This window comes from Zeugodacus cucurbitae, chromosome 5 (genome assembly GCF_028554725.1).
Source record: "Zeugodacus cucurbitae isolate PBARC_wt_2022May chromosome 5, idZeuCucr1.2, whole genome shotgun sequence".
NCBI lineage: Eukaryota > Metazoa > Arthropoda > Insecta > Diptera > Tephritidae > Zeugodacus > Zeugodacus cucurbitae.
This window is the reverse complement of record NC_071670.1, coordinates 29,649,563-29,665,266: the sequence shown is the minus strand read 5'-3', so window position 1 is coordinate 29,665,266 and position 15,704 is coordinate 29,649,563. Positions and strand designations below refer to the sequence as shown.

The 15,704-nt window shown below is 35.2% G+C and overlaps 1 protein-coding gene across 2 annotated transcripts in view; it reads right to left on the bottom strand.

The window, feature by feature from the left end:
• LOC105217137 (uncharacterized) overlaps nt 1–15,704 on the bottom strand; it is a 70,006-nt gene that overhangs the window by 46,234 nt on the left and 8,068 nt on the right. Inside the window, exon 1 of one of the 2 annotated variants that reach the window (XM_011191995.3) lies at nt 6,771–7,371. The exons of the other annotated variant lie outside the window; for it this stretch is intronic. The gene's annotated coding sequence lies outside the window, so the exon portion shown is untranslated. Of the gene's footprint in view, nt 1–6,770; nt 7,372–15,704 lie in introns of those variants that run through there. 2 annotated transcript variants of the gene reach the window in all.

Sequence of the window (15,704 nt, the reverse complement as noted above, 5' to 3'; positions counted from 1 at the left end):
GCGGAAAAAACTTTGCACAAATACTGTATATGATCTGTGGTACTACTTGTGAAAAAATTGCCGAAATCGGCCTATAACAAGGCCCCGGATATTGAACATGAAGAACTCAGTGGCTAAGGTAATTTTTCACCGAAAATATCGGTAAATCCCTCAGATATTTTAATGTAATTCAGAGGAATTTTTTTTTTTCAAAAGGAATGTCTTTGTTCCAAAAATTATTAAAATCGGGTTATAATTTCCCCTAGCTCCCATATAGGTTTTTCAAAAATACGGTGGGCTTTATTTCTCATATGTCGGTTAATATGTGAAATATCTGAGCCAAATTAAGTGAACATATAATCTTGGATATAGTATACCTTGCTGGTGAAAATTAATGAACTCGGTTCAGGAATTACTTCAGCCCTCATATCATATACATACATATGGCGATTTTCGTTATTTTATTAAACTTTATGCCGAATTTATGGGCCAAATTGTGTTATTTTAATGAAATTTCATCAATAAAGTGCGAGAGTATAAAATGTTCGGTTGCACCCGAACTTAGCCTTTCCTTACTTGTTAATTCTGGTTTTACCACGGTGTTATTTTGTTTTTAACTTTTTCTTCATATGTCTTCTTCATGTTGTTCATTAAACCGAGTACTTACAAAACCCCGAAGTTCGTTATTTAAGGAATGGTTTCACATAATTGCAGTCAAACAAGCTGCCAAATAAATACTCATATAAAATGTTATTGTATTAAAACTCAATCATGAACAATAAGTCAATCGCACGAATGCTGATTTGCTATTCGGTCCTTAAATGTGACAAGCTTCCCTAAATGGCTAAGCACAACAACTAAGATGTGACTCAGTTTAACTATACGAGATTTTAACACAGAAATGGTAAAATCAACAAACTACTGTGATAGGAGGTCAAAAGTTTTGAATGTGCATGAATCGAGAAGTGGAAGGTTACTATTAATATTCAAGGATAAGACAAAAATACATTGACTCACTTTACAACATTTATACAATTAACTATACTTGTGAAAACAAATAGTTTATGTAATACACCTATATTAATTATATATGTAAGCTTACTACAATGGTGTATAACAATGTTCGAACAAATTTGTAATAACCTATTTTAGAAAGGGTAGAAATCATATCGTTTTACTTGTTCTTGGTATACTACTCCTAATATACCCTAATAGCTTTCCATTGTATAATGTTAAAGTTCTCAATGGACCTCAAACAGCAAGAAAGTTATCAAGTTCAATATGATACAAGGAAATATAAGGTTACTTTATTAAAATGGTTTAACCAATTTTTGCTTTACATAATTATAATATTTCAGTTGATTTATACCAGTTGTTTGTGTTATTATCAATAAATTAATAAAACAAACTTCTAAAAAAACTATCACATTTGATTGGCTTTGTCGCTGATTAAAATAAAAAATAAACAAAATGCATGTTGATAACCCCAACACGACGAGTTGAAAGAAATCGAAGTACCCAGAATAAAACCCAATCCAACTTAATCGTGCTGTACCGCAAATTGAGGCGCGTTGTAGTAAATAAATAGACCACTTGATAAACAAACCAAACCAAATGGTGAATACAAATACAACGCGGGAGAATCCATATTTAACAAATAGTGCATGCTGCAATGGGGCGTAGTGGAGGCCACAATGAAAAGGTGCGGTTTATGCTTTCTACGGATGCATATGTTTATCTATATGTATACTTACGCTTGCGTTTGATTGTGATGCACATGAATACATATATGTATGTAAATATATACATATGTATAAACGTATGTAAGTAAGATACAAGACTTTACATATCAGCAGCAGTGACAGCAACGAGGAGACGTTACAAGTTCAAGTGGATGAAAGCGAAATGATATATTCCGCGGCTTCGGCATACACACTCGTACAATGTACAAATGAAACTTTTGAAAGTGCATTTATTTATTTGTTACTGGTGACAGTATTTACTTTTGGAAATGCACAATTTACTTTTATAAAAACAACTGCTAGAACTTTGATTTAAACCGGAGTGACATTACAAAGTTTACACACTGTACATGGCATATGTATAATTTAAGTATATGTATACATACAGTAGTGTTATTATAATTAGAAACGACAGAGAAAATAAAAAAAATTAAGATTAAATAAAAAACCAGTATAGTGAAAGAATTGCCTGAGCATAGATGATCAAGTCAGGCTAGTCCCATAATTAGAAACCCCAACAATTATTAACCACTATGCAGCCATACAACAACAATTTGTACTATTCTTGGCAAATATTATTGAAAATACTAAAAACATTTACCATATGTGGTACAGTAGAAACTCGTTTATCCGGCCTTCATTCAGTTATACGGAATCGCGATTATCCGGACTACCAACCGCGACCAATTCATATGTACCATAGATCTGCATTGAGTACTAATGAAATTAGTGCACTAACTCATGAGCCAAACAAATTAGTGCAAATGAGTACTAACACTAATATCAAAAATGACTAAGCCCCATTTCCACAAAACCAAAAAAAACTCATAGTATTTCTACACTTATATGTGCCGTCAATTTATGACTCAAATTAGTGTATAGTAACAATTTGATTTTACTCATTTGTTCATTAGTCACTATGAAAATAAACTTGAATGAGTTTGAAAAGAAAATATGCACATACATACATAAGTAAGTGTTCATTTCTTAATAAACATTGATTTTCGTTGATATCTATTTGTTTTTCTTCATACATTCGATTATCCGGATTTTCGATTATCCGAATGCCTATCGACAACAATTAAAATTCATAAAGAAAAGCTTATTAATAACTGACAACCTTAATTCATCAAAACATTTTAAAAACTAACTATTTTTTAACATACACATATAAATATTTTTTATGAACGATATTTTTACTTCTTATTTTTTTCGCACATACTAAAGGAATTTCAATGTATTTTTATGAATACAAATAATTAATTATTTTAATTTTTTAATAGTTTGAAGTCGTTCACATATACAGTAGTATTCCGAAATAACGAATATTCGTTTTAACGAAAACCGCTTATAACGAACAAGCAAATTTGTTACATTGAGTACCGTAAATAACGAACATCGGTGAATTGTAAGTACTCGGTTTAACGAATAAAATGAAGAAGACATATGGAGGAAGAGAAAAAAATAAAATAATAACGAACCAGAATTAAAAACAAAACTTGAAAAAAATGGAAAAATAAATGTGCAAATTGAAAAAATGTTGAATTCTATAAAAAAAAGCTTAAAATTATTGATCAGCACCAAATAGAAGTATAAGTGTCAGAATTGGTCCATTTTGGAAGAATTTATTGGATTTGAATTGTTTTGTTATGGTTTTTAATTTTTTAACAAATAATTAATAAAACAATTTAATAAACTGCAATTTACGGATATTTAACTCATTTTTATTGAAAAACATAACTCTAAGTGAGTACTCGAATTAACGAAAAATTCGATATAACGAACAGGCCTGACAATTAATGTGTTCGTTATTTCGGAAAACTACTGTAATTTCTTTACTTAGGTACTAGTGCTTGGTTACAGGATTTATTTACTAAAACATCCAAAATATAGATATAATCTAATTATTTTCGAATATATCTTGAAATATAGATATAATCTATATTTTCGTCTTAATTCAATGGTATATAAAAGCTTATATGACAGATGTTATAAGGGGTCTAGTATTTTTATATATAGTTTGTTATAGCATCTGTCATCTAAGCTTGACCGAAAAGTTTTTAACACCATTACCATGCTATATCCTATGTCCTAGTTAATCCTGTAATTAATAATACATTTTTTTAAGTTTTTTTTTCCGAACTTCGAAACCAAATATTTCGATATTGGAGGCTAACTTCGAAAAACGGAGAATACATTTTTTTTACATATGACTCAATCTCCTAGAAAAAATTAGTTTGGTACAATACTCAGATTTTGTCGTATAGTGTAATCAAGAAGCTCTTTGCTCATGTCAAACTGTTTTCTAAAGTTAATAAATAAATATAAATTTGTTTAATTTTTTCATCCAACAACTATTATTTGTACGACCTCTAAATAACAAACGCGATTATTTTCAAAGATTTTATTTTTTTTGAAGTCAATACATTTCGAATTGGTAGCAAGCTTCTTGGATAGTCTTGAATACAACTTGGTAGCAAAGAAAAGAACTTTACTGGCAACCCACGACTCATTTGCTACTTCCGCAGCAATATTGCAACTGTATACTACGTTACTGGCGTGATTCCACTTTCTCAACACTTTGCATGTCTTTTGAATAGTGGGCATAAACGTCATTACTTCAGCGTTTGTACACACAAGCGTTCATTTATTTACTTAGTGTTCCAATGAAAGCTCAGTTACTTGATAACCACTGTTGATTGTAGTCAGAATACACATTTATCATGTGCATTGATTCTTTAGTGTTGGCGTTCTACAATTTTGTTTGCCAGTTGTTAAACCATTATCAACTATCACTAACGTGCAGGTGTCAGTGGCATTACCCTATATTAATACCAATTAATTAATTGTACTTACTTATAATGAGTTTGTTACAAACTGGGAAAATATTAATTAATATAAATCGCGAGTTTCTATAAATAATATTTTTTAGATTAAGAATTTGTAGTAACTTAAAATAATATAGAGAGTTTGTAACGGCTAATATAACCTTATGACCAAAATATTTCTTAAATTTATATTTAAATATTAAAATTAATCTAATAGCCTTTTCGCACAGGAGGATCAATTTAATCAATTAGCCGGTCTTTGCTCGATTAAAGCGCTGATTTAGATCGATCCATACAAAATAAAAATATTTTTTTTACATTAATTTTTAATCAAATACAAATCGAGTTGAAATGGAATGTAACACTGTGGGTTGTTATACACGCTGTAAATTGGCTGTGTTTAATTGATAAAATAGTAATCAGCTGATGAAACTTACCCACTTCTTATGAACAGCAACAACAAATATGTACAAAAGATCGTTAATCGCTAGCTGTGCGAAAGGCAAAAACTGATTTCTCATTATAATTGATATATTAAATTATTTTGAAAGTGCGAAAAAGCTATAACTAACACAAATTATTGTATTCATTATATACATAAGAATATATGAGAATGTATATATCAATTGCTTTAAATGGATGATGATAATCAATATATTATCGCTTCATTTTATTCATTTATATATCGAACATATTAACCAAAATAAACGGAATAATCTCAATTGGAAAGTCGAAAATCCATATATAGGGTACTCGTAGGTACATACATTGGGATTAGGCATCTAGACTAATTGCATTTAACTTTGAATTCAACTAAAGTAGGCTTAAATACATTTTTCAAAGTCAGAGAAGCGTTTTGATAGGACATACTAATATAAAAATCTTTAAAAAAAATATTTTTTCTTAAAGATAAAGAAACATTGGTTTGAAAAAAAAAATATATATATACATGAATAACAGAATATAGACAATTATTGTAGATAACAAAAAACAATAAATACTCCGAATACAAATGTAAATTTTATTTGAAATTTATTCTTAAATTAATAGTATTTAATAAATTCATCACTCTTGACAAAGAAAATCAGAACTTAATTTTCGTAAAAATACGTTTCAAATATGCAATAATTATATTTTACACATTCTGTTATATAATTTAAAAGGCTAAAGGTAACAAAGTCCATCAGTCCATCAGCACTTAATATTTATTAACTTGTAATTTGGGTACTGATATACTCTCAATGATGAATTCCCCAAGTTTTAATTGTTTATATTGGAATCAACTCTCTGCATTATGCCGTAATTGTTGATTTTTTATGCACGTTGTTCATTTACTGCATGCTTTCAATTGTATACATATGTATGTATGTATGTATGTATATATGTATCAAATAGTAAATATAGATACATTTATATACATATGTACGTCATAATAATGGATGAGTATATTTCTGACAGCTATAAGTCTACAACTCTTGGTACACTGTAAGTGACGGCAATAAGAAAATGTACATACATATATGTATGTATTTACTGAATTAACAGATAAAAGAATGCATTTTCAATAATATTTCAACAAACGCACAAACACATTTGAGCACACTGCTTCTGACAGAGTGCCATTGTTAAAGTAATAACTGAAAGACGATGCCAACTGCATTTCGCAAGAGAAAACAGGTACGCAAACTGAGAATGAGAGAACTTGCAACAGTGAGTTTCTCTTACTGTTTTCCATTTTACGTGAATGGATATTAGATACCTGAACGTAAATGAAAAACCACCCAGATGTATGACAATTTCGTCATAAAACTGTATACTTATAGGTACATACCTTTATACATATGTATTTACAGAAACATATGCTCAAATAATTAGCGCAAGACTTGAAAGAGCGTGAGAATTAACAACTCTAGCAAAAGAAAAATGGCATACATACGTAAATGTAACAAAATGCAGGTGTGTTATGAAAGGTCAACGTATTAAAACTGTTGCGTTTGTAGTTTGTAGCTCACAGAGCAGATTGCCGAATGGTAATAACAATTGAAATATTACATGAACTTAAAGATACGAGTACGAGAGAGATAAAATTATAGGAACGTTACGCTTGCAACATGTTATCCAACAAAATTTGGTTTTACAAATTATTTTCTTATTTTTTTATTAGTTATGAAACTAGTCAATTATCTGTTACTATTAACATATATATTTATATAGAAATTACCTTTAGTAAAACAAATCCGCTGTTTAGCAATCTTAACAGAACTGTCTTTGTGTTTGTTGAAATGTGTTTTTTATTGTCAACAAATCGTAGATATATGTTTTTTTTAAATATGCATATGTATGTACGTTTCAACTCTTGCGCCTAGGCACTCAATATTTCAATATTTTTAATGCATTTTATAATTTTCGCCGATTTTCAAGTACATACCACCATTAACACTTTCTAAATTTCACATAAAAGCACTTAATTACACATTTATGAGATTATTCCTTTTTTGCTGCACTTGTTTTTCCTTGTGCTCACTTTTTCAATACTTTCACTTGATTTTCGCTTTTAAATTGGCTGATCTTTGCTCATATTAATATTTTCAAATTAGCAAATAATAATGATTTAAATAAATTAATTCATAGGTAAACTACACTCGCCGTAGTAACACAAATTAGACAACAACAAACTGTCTGCACTGTATGCATACACGCCGCGTTCAAACTAAAACCAGATTTCTCTTGTGTACGTTGAACGTTTTGTATACATGCATGTGGAACGTATTTTTAAATGCACGATCAGTGGATGGCATTATTGTTGCTGGCCTGACAAAAAGAGACAAGCACTGACATGCACTATTTTGGTTGTTTAGCTCAGTTCGTTTTGCAGCCACTGGTATGTTGCCATACTACAAAATAAATAAATACAATACATATTATTAAACGTTTTCTGGTTTTTATTTTCCCAATTCAAACTCAATTAATTAACTCAATATGCGCTATATTTATTAAAAGTAGCATATTTATGGTATTACAAAAAAGAATTTTTAAACTGTTTATTTATATTTATATTTTATTCGTAATAATAAACACGATTTTATTTCGATTTCCAGTATTTCTTTTTTCTCTTGTTTTTAGACGATTGGCACTTTTAGATGCATAGTCCAATTGTTGAGAGTAGGTACATATGTATGTACATACATGTCCTAATTAAGAATATTAAGGGAAAAGTTCATATTAGACGATTCACTGTTGATCCCTCCAAACAGAATAACAAAAATGAACAATAACAAAAGTTCCTGATCAATCCTGGCTTGGGCACCGTTTGCGTCGGCTCGGCGTAATTCGTCCACGACGGTTTACGCTTGACATTTTCGTAAATGATGATTCGATACAAGAGCGATTTGCAGATGGAAATTCGATCCATAAGATTTATTGCGTTAACTTGTGTTATGCCCATACAACGAGCTTCTTTTTGTACTCAGACATATTTAAAGGTTTAGAACGGTTTTTTGTCCAAAGTTTAGCTCCTGGACCATTAGTGCTTACAAGACTTGGATTTTCGCTAAATGGTAACCCACCAGCTAGCGTTTTCGCTTTTATCTACTCAACAATTAATACAGATTACCAATGGTATCTACTGAAAAAAAGGATTTAGCCTAAAAAAAATAGAAACAAGGGCAAATGTTTCCCTTCTTCACTGTGAAATTTAACTTTACTTTGAATAATCAGGAATAACACTCGTGGATTTGCCAAAGGCGAAAGAATGGGGCCTTGGCAGTGTGCTACCATAATCGGTGATAAATTTTCATTGTGAAGGGTGTAGCGCAATATACCGCTCTATTTATGGTTTCATCCTCCCTGCTGCGATCATACCAACAGAGTTCGACAGAGCTGTGAAGTTTAGAGATTTTGTACCTACTGGCTTTTATGGATTCGACCTCGGCCGATTACACTTTCCCGTCGTCTCCGCCTTTTAGCACCGTTTTAGACCACACCAGTGTTCTCATTGCCTCATTTATTTGACAACACTGTGCGTGGGCGTTAAATAGGAATGCAATTGCTCATACAAGAGTCTAGCAAAGTCCATGATCTATATTATAGTTATTCCTATTTCGAGCATCTTCCGATCAAGTTTTTCTACAATTTTCGTATGTCTTTTATAGTAAGTACTTATCAGACCACCCACAAAAGTTTATATGATACCAAATATGTATGATTGTAACACATGAATGCTGTGAATTTTTGCATAAACAATTTAACTTTAGCATGTGGCACAAAAAGTAGTATGCAAAAAAAAAAATTTAAACAGCTAATCAAATAAAGTAAGAACGAAATTAAGTTTTCTATACTAATTATACATTATTACTAAATATTTTGCAAATGAGACCAAATGCTCTAATTCTATGGATGAAAGAGAATATGAGTGTAAATATTTGTGCAATTGTATATTTAAAATTTTGGCAACATCGACCTTGAGCAAATATGGAAATAGTTTAATGAAATTTGCGAACCTAAACCCGAAAACATTACTAATATTTATAAATGAAACTAATTCTCAAAACTCTTCTAAACTCTTCTAAAAACTAATAATTCAGTGAACAGGTATTCGGGATTTTGCCCGACTTTAAACTGGATTAGAAATCATTTAATAACTTTGATTGAAATCGGTAAAATAGTAAGCAGACACAAAATTCACCACAGCTAATCTATCGTTCTGACCACCTGAAATTCCTTTGTATGTGAGATTCTTATACACAGTTGTTTACTTGGGTTTCTTTGTTCGGATAGTTTATGAGATATGTATGCATATTATTCTGATTAAACTGCAGGGTCATATCCTGCTCATTTACTTCGTAATTTGTATAATTTAGAGACTTGTGAGTTATATCGATACATGTAATTTATTTGCAAATTTATGCTGTAAGATATATCTTTCCTTTAAATTAATTCACAATTTCAAACAAATTACCTTCGGGTTAAAATATCTTACTATAGATCATTTTTCTTTGCAATAACATTATCCTGTAGTATTACTTAAAGTAAAAATCCTTATTGAGGATTTTCTTTTTGAACCGAACGGAAAATTTTGTTGAGCGGTTTTCGGTCGGTTTTTGTAATTTAAAATAAAAACGTTTCGTTCTTGGTTCGATTTAAGGCCCATAAAACGAGGGGTTCTATTCAAAACCAGTTTGCAGCCCTGATGATTTCACTGATATGTTTGTAGGTAAACTTCAATTAGCAAATACTATTATTTGAACATTTTCTGGAAGTTGTTTATTTAATTTTCGCAAGTGTTTATTGTTCTTATTAATTATTAAAATGCATATATGCAAATATGTATGTACATATATACACATACATACATTGGATATTTTTCTATAAATACCTAGGTGGTGTATATACGAGGCATAGTCGTACTTGTACAGCTTTTTAATACGGTTAATTGATAATATGAAATTTTTATATTTACTTTTGGTGGGGCTTTTAGTCCTTTGCACTAAAACTAGTATAGCAGCAGAAGGTGACACGACTCTTGTTGCTGGACCCACGACTGTCGCTAACCCAGAAGTCACAACTCCTGCAGCAGAAGCTGGACCTTCAACCGCAGCACCTGCAGCAACACCTGCTCCTCCTGCAGGGCCACCAGCTTCCCCTGCAAAGTCAGCACCACCAGCTCCTCCCAAACCAGCACCTCCTACGGGCGACACTGCTGAATCAGCCAGAAGAAGACGTGAAGCAGCCAGAAGAAGGCGTGAACGTAGAAGAAGACTACTTGCGGCTAGAAGAAGAAGAAGACGTCAAAATAGGCGTAAAAGAAATCCACAACAACTAATAATTCAAAGAATCCGACGATATAGATTAGCATAAACATTTTCCCCACTAACGCTGCCATTGACGGCCAAATGAATATTCAATAATTTTAACTTTTAAAACTATTTATGTAAAATATAATTTTCTTTAATTGTGTGCATACAATAGCAAATTTAAATTGTTTATTTTACTATAAGATTGTATGTATGTATATGAGATCTTAAGGACAGCGGTAAGGAACTTAAATCACTGACATTCTTCCTAATTCTCGAATATTGGACTTTACTAAAAATGACACGATGTAAGGAGCTGGGGCATTGTGAGGAAGCTGGAGGTTATTCAATAGATTTGATTCTGTCGACATAGCTTCAGAGTTACTATATCCCCCACAAGGTCTGACTTAACTAAGATAATAGTGGCGGTATGCATAGTAATAGACAGCGCAGGTATCAGCAATGATATCGAAGTAAAACTTGGACTTATTGAAATTCTGCAAAGGTCTGGTTGATTGAGCCTTACTGAGCGACAGTAGCTGCAGAAACCGTTTTCCATCCACTGTCTACCAAAGAGACCTGGCAGTAGCGCAGGTGCTGGTTGTTCTCCAGTGCTGAGCGAGCTCACTCAAAGACAGTTTGTCCAGCGCTCTGGCGAAAGTTGACCACGGACTGCCCACACGTTTCCACTCCGTCGTCAATGTTGCTAGGGTACCCTCTCTTGCAAGCTGATCCGCTTTGTAGTTTCCAGCGATTCCGCGGTGACCGGGTATCCAAACAAGTAGGAATTTAAAGTTCGTTTAAAGTTCGGAGCTAGTGATAACGATGTTAGGCACTCCCTTACTAGCTTAGAGCGAACTGTCATCGAATACAAGGACAGCATCGCCGCTCTCCTATGGGAGTGAATACACACCTCTCTGAAGGATGCCGCACTTCGAAGCAGTAGTCCTACTGCTACTTTGGTGGCAGCTACCTCTCTCCTCCAGTAGTACATTTACCACCAAGATTCAGAGTAAAGGAGAGAGCACTCCACCTTGAGGTACCCCTGTTTGCCTTTCGACTTGCACTCGCACTTCCCCATTCCACAACGACAGTTCTGTCGCAAAGATGTAGATGATATACTTCTTCCAAATTCTTCGAGTGCATCTATGACAGCTTCTGGACTTACATTATTGAAGGCCCCTTCTATGTTGAGGAAAGTGCCTACCGCGTAGTTCTTGTTGATATGAGCCTCCTCCAGCCAGGACACTACAGAGTGTAAGACGGTGTCTACCGACCGGCCCTTGCAGTAAGCGTGCTGCGGCGTAAGCAGCTTGTTTCTGGGGATTCTTCTCCTTTGGACCTGCATCCATGAGCCTCTCCAGCGCTTTCAGCAGAAAGGAGAAATGGCTGATTGGCCTGAAATCCTTAGCCGTAACATGGGAACTTTTCCCGGCTTTTGGGATGAACGACACTCTAACCTGCTTCCAAGACACCGGAATGTTGCTTAACCTCCGCGTAGATAGGGACCAACCAGCTGCAGGATACCCTTGCCGCTCGCTGGTATAATGCCGTCTGCTCCTGGAGACTTGAACGGTTTAAAAGTGTTCAAAGTCCAGGTTACGTGGCGTTCATCCAGAAAGGTTTCTTGGAAATGTGCGTCCAAAAGTAGCTATAATTACGCTTCACTACTCGAAGTCCAATCACCAGCTCCATCTTTCAGATAGCCTACTGGAGATAGCGAGGATTCCTGGCAACCTTTCACACCTTCGCAGTAGGATCGCCAAGAAGACCGTTTGCAAGTCCAGCTTTGTGCAGAAAAACCTTCGACTTGAAGACCAGAGAGGTTTCTCTCTGCCCTCCCGAGTTCTTAGAGGACAGGAAACCTTAAGGAACTTTCATTCTAAGATCTGTGGCGCGAAGTCCCTAGATACTAAGATAAGGTCAAGGACTCCCGCCCTGGCAGCAGTCACAAAAGTAGGAGAGTTTCCCCCATTGGAAATGAATAAGTCCTCACTACTAAAAAAGTCAAATAGTGACTCACCTCTCACGTTGATATCCGCACTTCCCCAGACCGTGTGTCTAGCGTTTGCGCCTGAGCCAAAAATTACGACGATTCCTCTACGCCTGGCCACAGGAAGGGCCTTTTTAAACATGGCCGGAGGTGGTCTACCTCGTCGTCGTTGCCGAGATTAGCAAGAGTTCTCCAGCGTCCAGCCTAGTGGTCACGATAGCCTCTCTGCTGAAATTGGGCAAACGAAAAACATTTAGTTCTTTTTGGACCAGCAGTCTCTGATTTTATCTGTACAATTTGCCATCACCAGCTTATGGCTCCTCGCCCTTAATCCAGAGCCAACGCTACTGCTCAGCCACGGTTCCTGGATAAGGACAACATCGGTTTCATCAGTCTGTTTCCAGACGAAACAATAGGCGTAGGCCACCTTCTACAACAGTGCGAGTTTCGCACTCTCCATGCTTTCCAATCATCTTCGGAAAGCTCCCGTCGTGAAAATGGATCCGTCGTTTGACAAACCGCCTCCAATACTTGGGGCATCCGAAGGGATCAGATCCGCTTCCATGCCCGATTGGGCATCACTTCCCATCTCATCCGGCGCTATCACAGGTAGTGGGACATCGGCCTTGACATCGGTAGGGATGATCCGAAGGACCACTCTCTCGAAGCCAAAGCTAATGGCTCCCTTAGCATCGCTGAGAAGACCCAATTACTCCTTATTCAGGAGTATCAGCGCTTGTCGATAAGGTTCCTGGGTCTTCTCCAGGCGGATTGCAGTATCGCAACATCGATTTCCTATGGTGTGGAAGGTTCAGCAGATAGCACGCGGGCGTAGTGGAAGGTCCGCCTTGGCCACCGCCTCAATCCTAGCCCTTTCCAGACATCCCCCCACCAGGGAGACCGATTTCTTGCACAGGGATGCCGACCTTTCATCGGTACACCTGATCTACTTGGGCTGCCTTGATGCCACCGTACGCGGTTTCTTTCCGAGGGAGGATCCTACTCGTGCGACATTTGCCGCTTGATCAGAGATTCAGTACCTCCAAATCTTGCTGTTCTGACATCACCGCCGTCACTAAGTAACTTCCTTGCCCACTCCAGCGAACTAACATGCTGAGCAGATTCCTTCTCACCGTGCTTTCTGCCGTAGCGTTCTATTTCAGCTTCCTTTCCGCCGATACGTGTTTCCTAGCTCGATCCCTAGCATTCTGCCCGGGATCACCACTAACCCTGGCAGATGCTCCTCTGCTCGTGCTGGCGACTCCACCTCGCACTTAACAAAAATAAGTGAGCGTATAGTCTTGGCTATAATGTATGTTGGTGATGAAAATTAGTGAAATAGGTTCAGGAATTTCCTCAGCCCGCATATAATATATATGATTTTCGTTATTCTAGTGCACTTTATGCCGAATATATGGGTTAAATTGTTTAATAAAATTTCATCAATAAAGTGCGAGAGTATAAAATGTTCGGTTGCACCCGAACTTAGCCTTTACTTACTTGTTGCAATATTCAGTTGTTTTAGAGCCCTAACGTTAGTTTCATTTATAAATATTGTTAACGTTTTCGGGTTTAATTTTGCAAATTTCATTCAACTATTTCCATATTTGCTCAAGGTCGATGTTGCCAAAATTTTATATATACAATAGTGCAAATATTTACACACATATTTTCCTTCCTACATTGAATTAGATCATTTGCAAAATATTTAGTAATAATCTATAATATAGTCAAGAAAACTTAATTTCGTTCTTACTTTATTTGATTAGCTGTTTCGAAATTTTGATTACTTTATACATACACATATGTATTTACTTTTCGTGCCACACGCTAAGGTTAAATTGTTTCAGGAAAATTGCCCAGTATAATGAAGGCTTGGCTGAATAAACCCTCGATTTCACGCCCATCATCACTGTGGGAAGTGTGCCAACCAAAGTATACAGGAAGAGAAAGGAGTAAACAAGGAAACCTGTTACCAAAGGACAATTTTATCTTAGGTAATAGCGTTTTTAGACAGAAGCAAATTGATCAATTTACCAGCCTCTGCTCGATTTAAACGCTTATTGATATCGATTTACCATACAAAATAAAATCTCCATTTATTTTAAATTGAATTTAAATCGACTTGAAAATCAAAAGCAACTCTACGACAAAGACGTACGATATACGTTCTTTGTCTGTGATTGGCTGAATATTTTTATAAAATAGCATTAATACTACTAGACGGTAGATGGCGCTGCTAAAAAATAATAATCAGCTGATGAAATTACCAACTTCTTATGAAAAGCAAAAACAAAAATGTATAACAGCTGATCGTAAATCGAGTAACCGGCAGTATAAACGGCAAAAATGTGTCTCTCGATTTAAATTTGAATTGATCAATTTATTTGGCTGTCTAAAAACGCTATAAGATAGCCAAAGACAAGACGGCTGGCACCTATATTGATGAAGAGGACTTCAAACGGCAGCAACTTATAGTGGAGGAATGCAAAAGCTTCTTGAACAAATAAGGAAGGGCTAAGTTTTATCCTCTCGCAATTTATTTAATTTCATTAATATAATACGCAATGCAGAGACGGTTGAGTTTGTGGTTCGGTTCAAAGCCCGTAAAAAAGGGGTTCAGTTCAAAACCGGTTTGCAGCCTTGATAATTATGTTGGTATGTTGGTGGGTAAACTTCAAGTAGCAAATACTATTATTTGAATATTTTCTGGAAGTTGTTTATTTACCTTTCGCAAGTGTTCTGCAAATATGTATGTATATATACATACGTTGGATATTTTTCTATAAATACCTAGGTGGTGTATATACGAGGCATAGTCGTACTTGTACAGCATTGCAATACGGTTAATTGATAATATGAAATTTTTATATTTACTTTTGGTGGGGCTTTTAGTCCTTTGTACCAAAACTAGTATAGCAGCAGAAGGTGACACGACTCTTGCTGCTGGACCCACGACTGTCGCTAACGCAGAAGTCACAACTCCCGCAGCAGAAGCTGGATCTTCAACCGCAGCACCTGCAGCAACACCTGCTCCTCCTGCAGTGCCAGCACCATCAGCTCCTCCTGCAGCAGGATCCAACCCAGCCCCTCCTACATCCGGCAGTTCTGCAGCAGCCAGAAGAAGACGCGCCGCAAGGAGACGTGCACGTAGAAGAAGACAACGTGCGGCTAGAAGAAGAAGACGTCAAAATAGGAGGCGAAGGCGACAACGCAGAAGAAAGCCACAAAGAATCCGAATTGGAATTCAAAGAGCCTGACAATTTGGAAAATAAACCAGCATAAACAGTTCTCTTCTAACGCTTACCATTTACGCCCCTATTAATATTCAATAATTTTAAAATTTAAAACTACATATATCTAAAATATA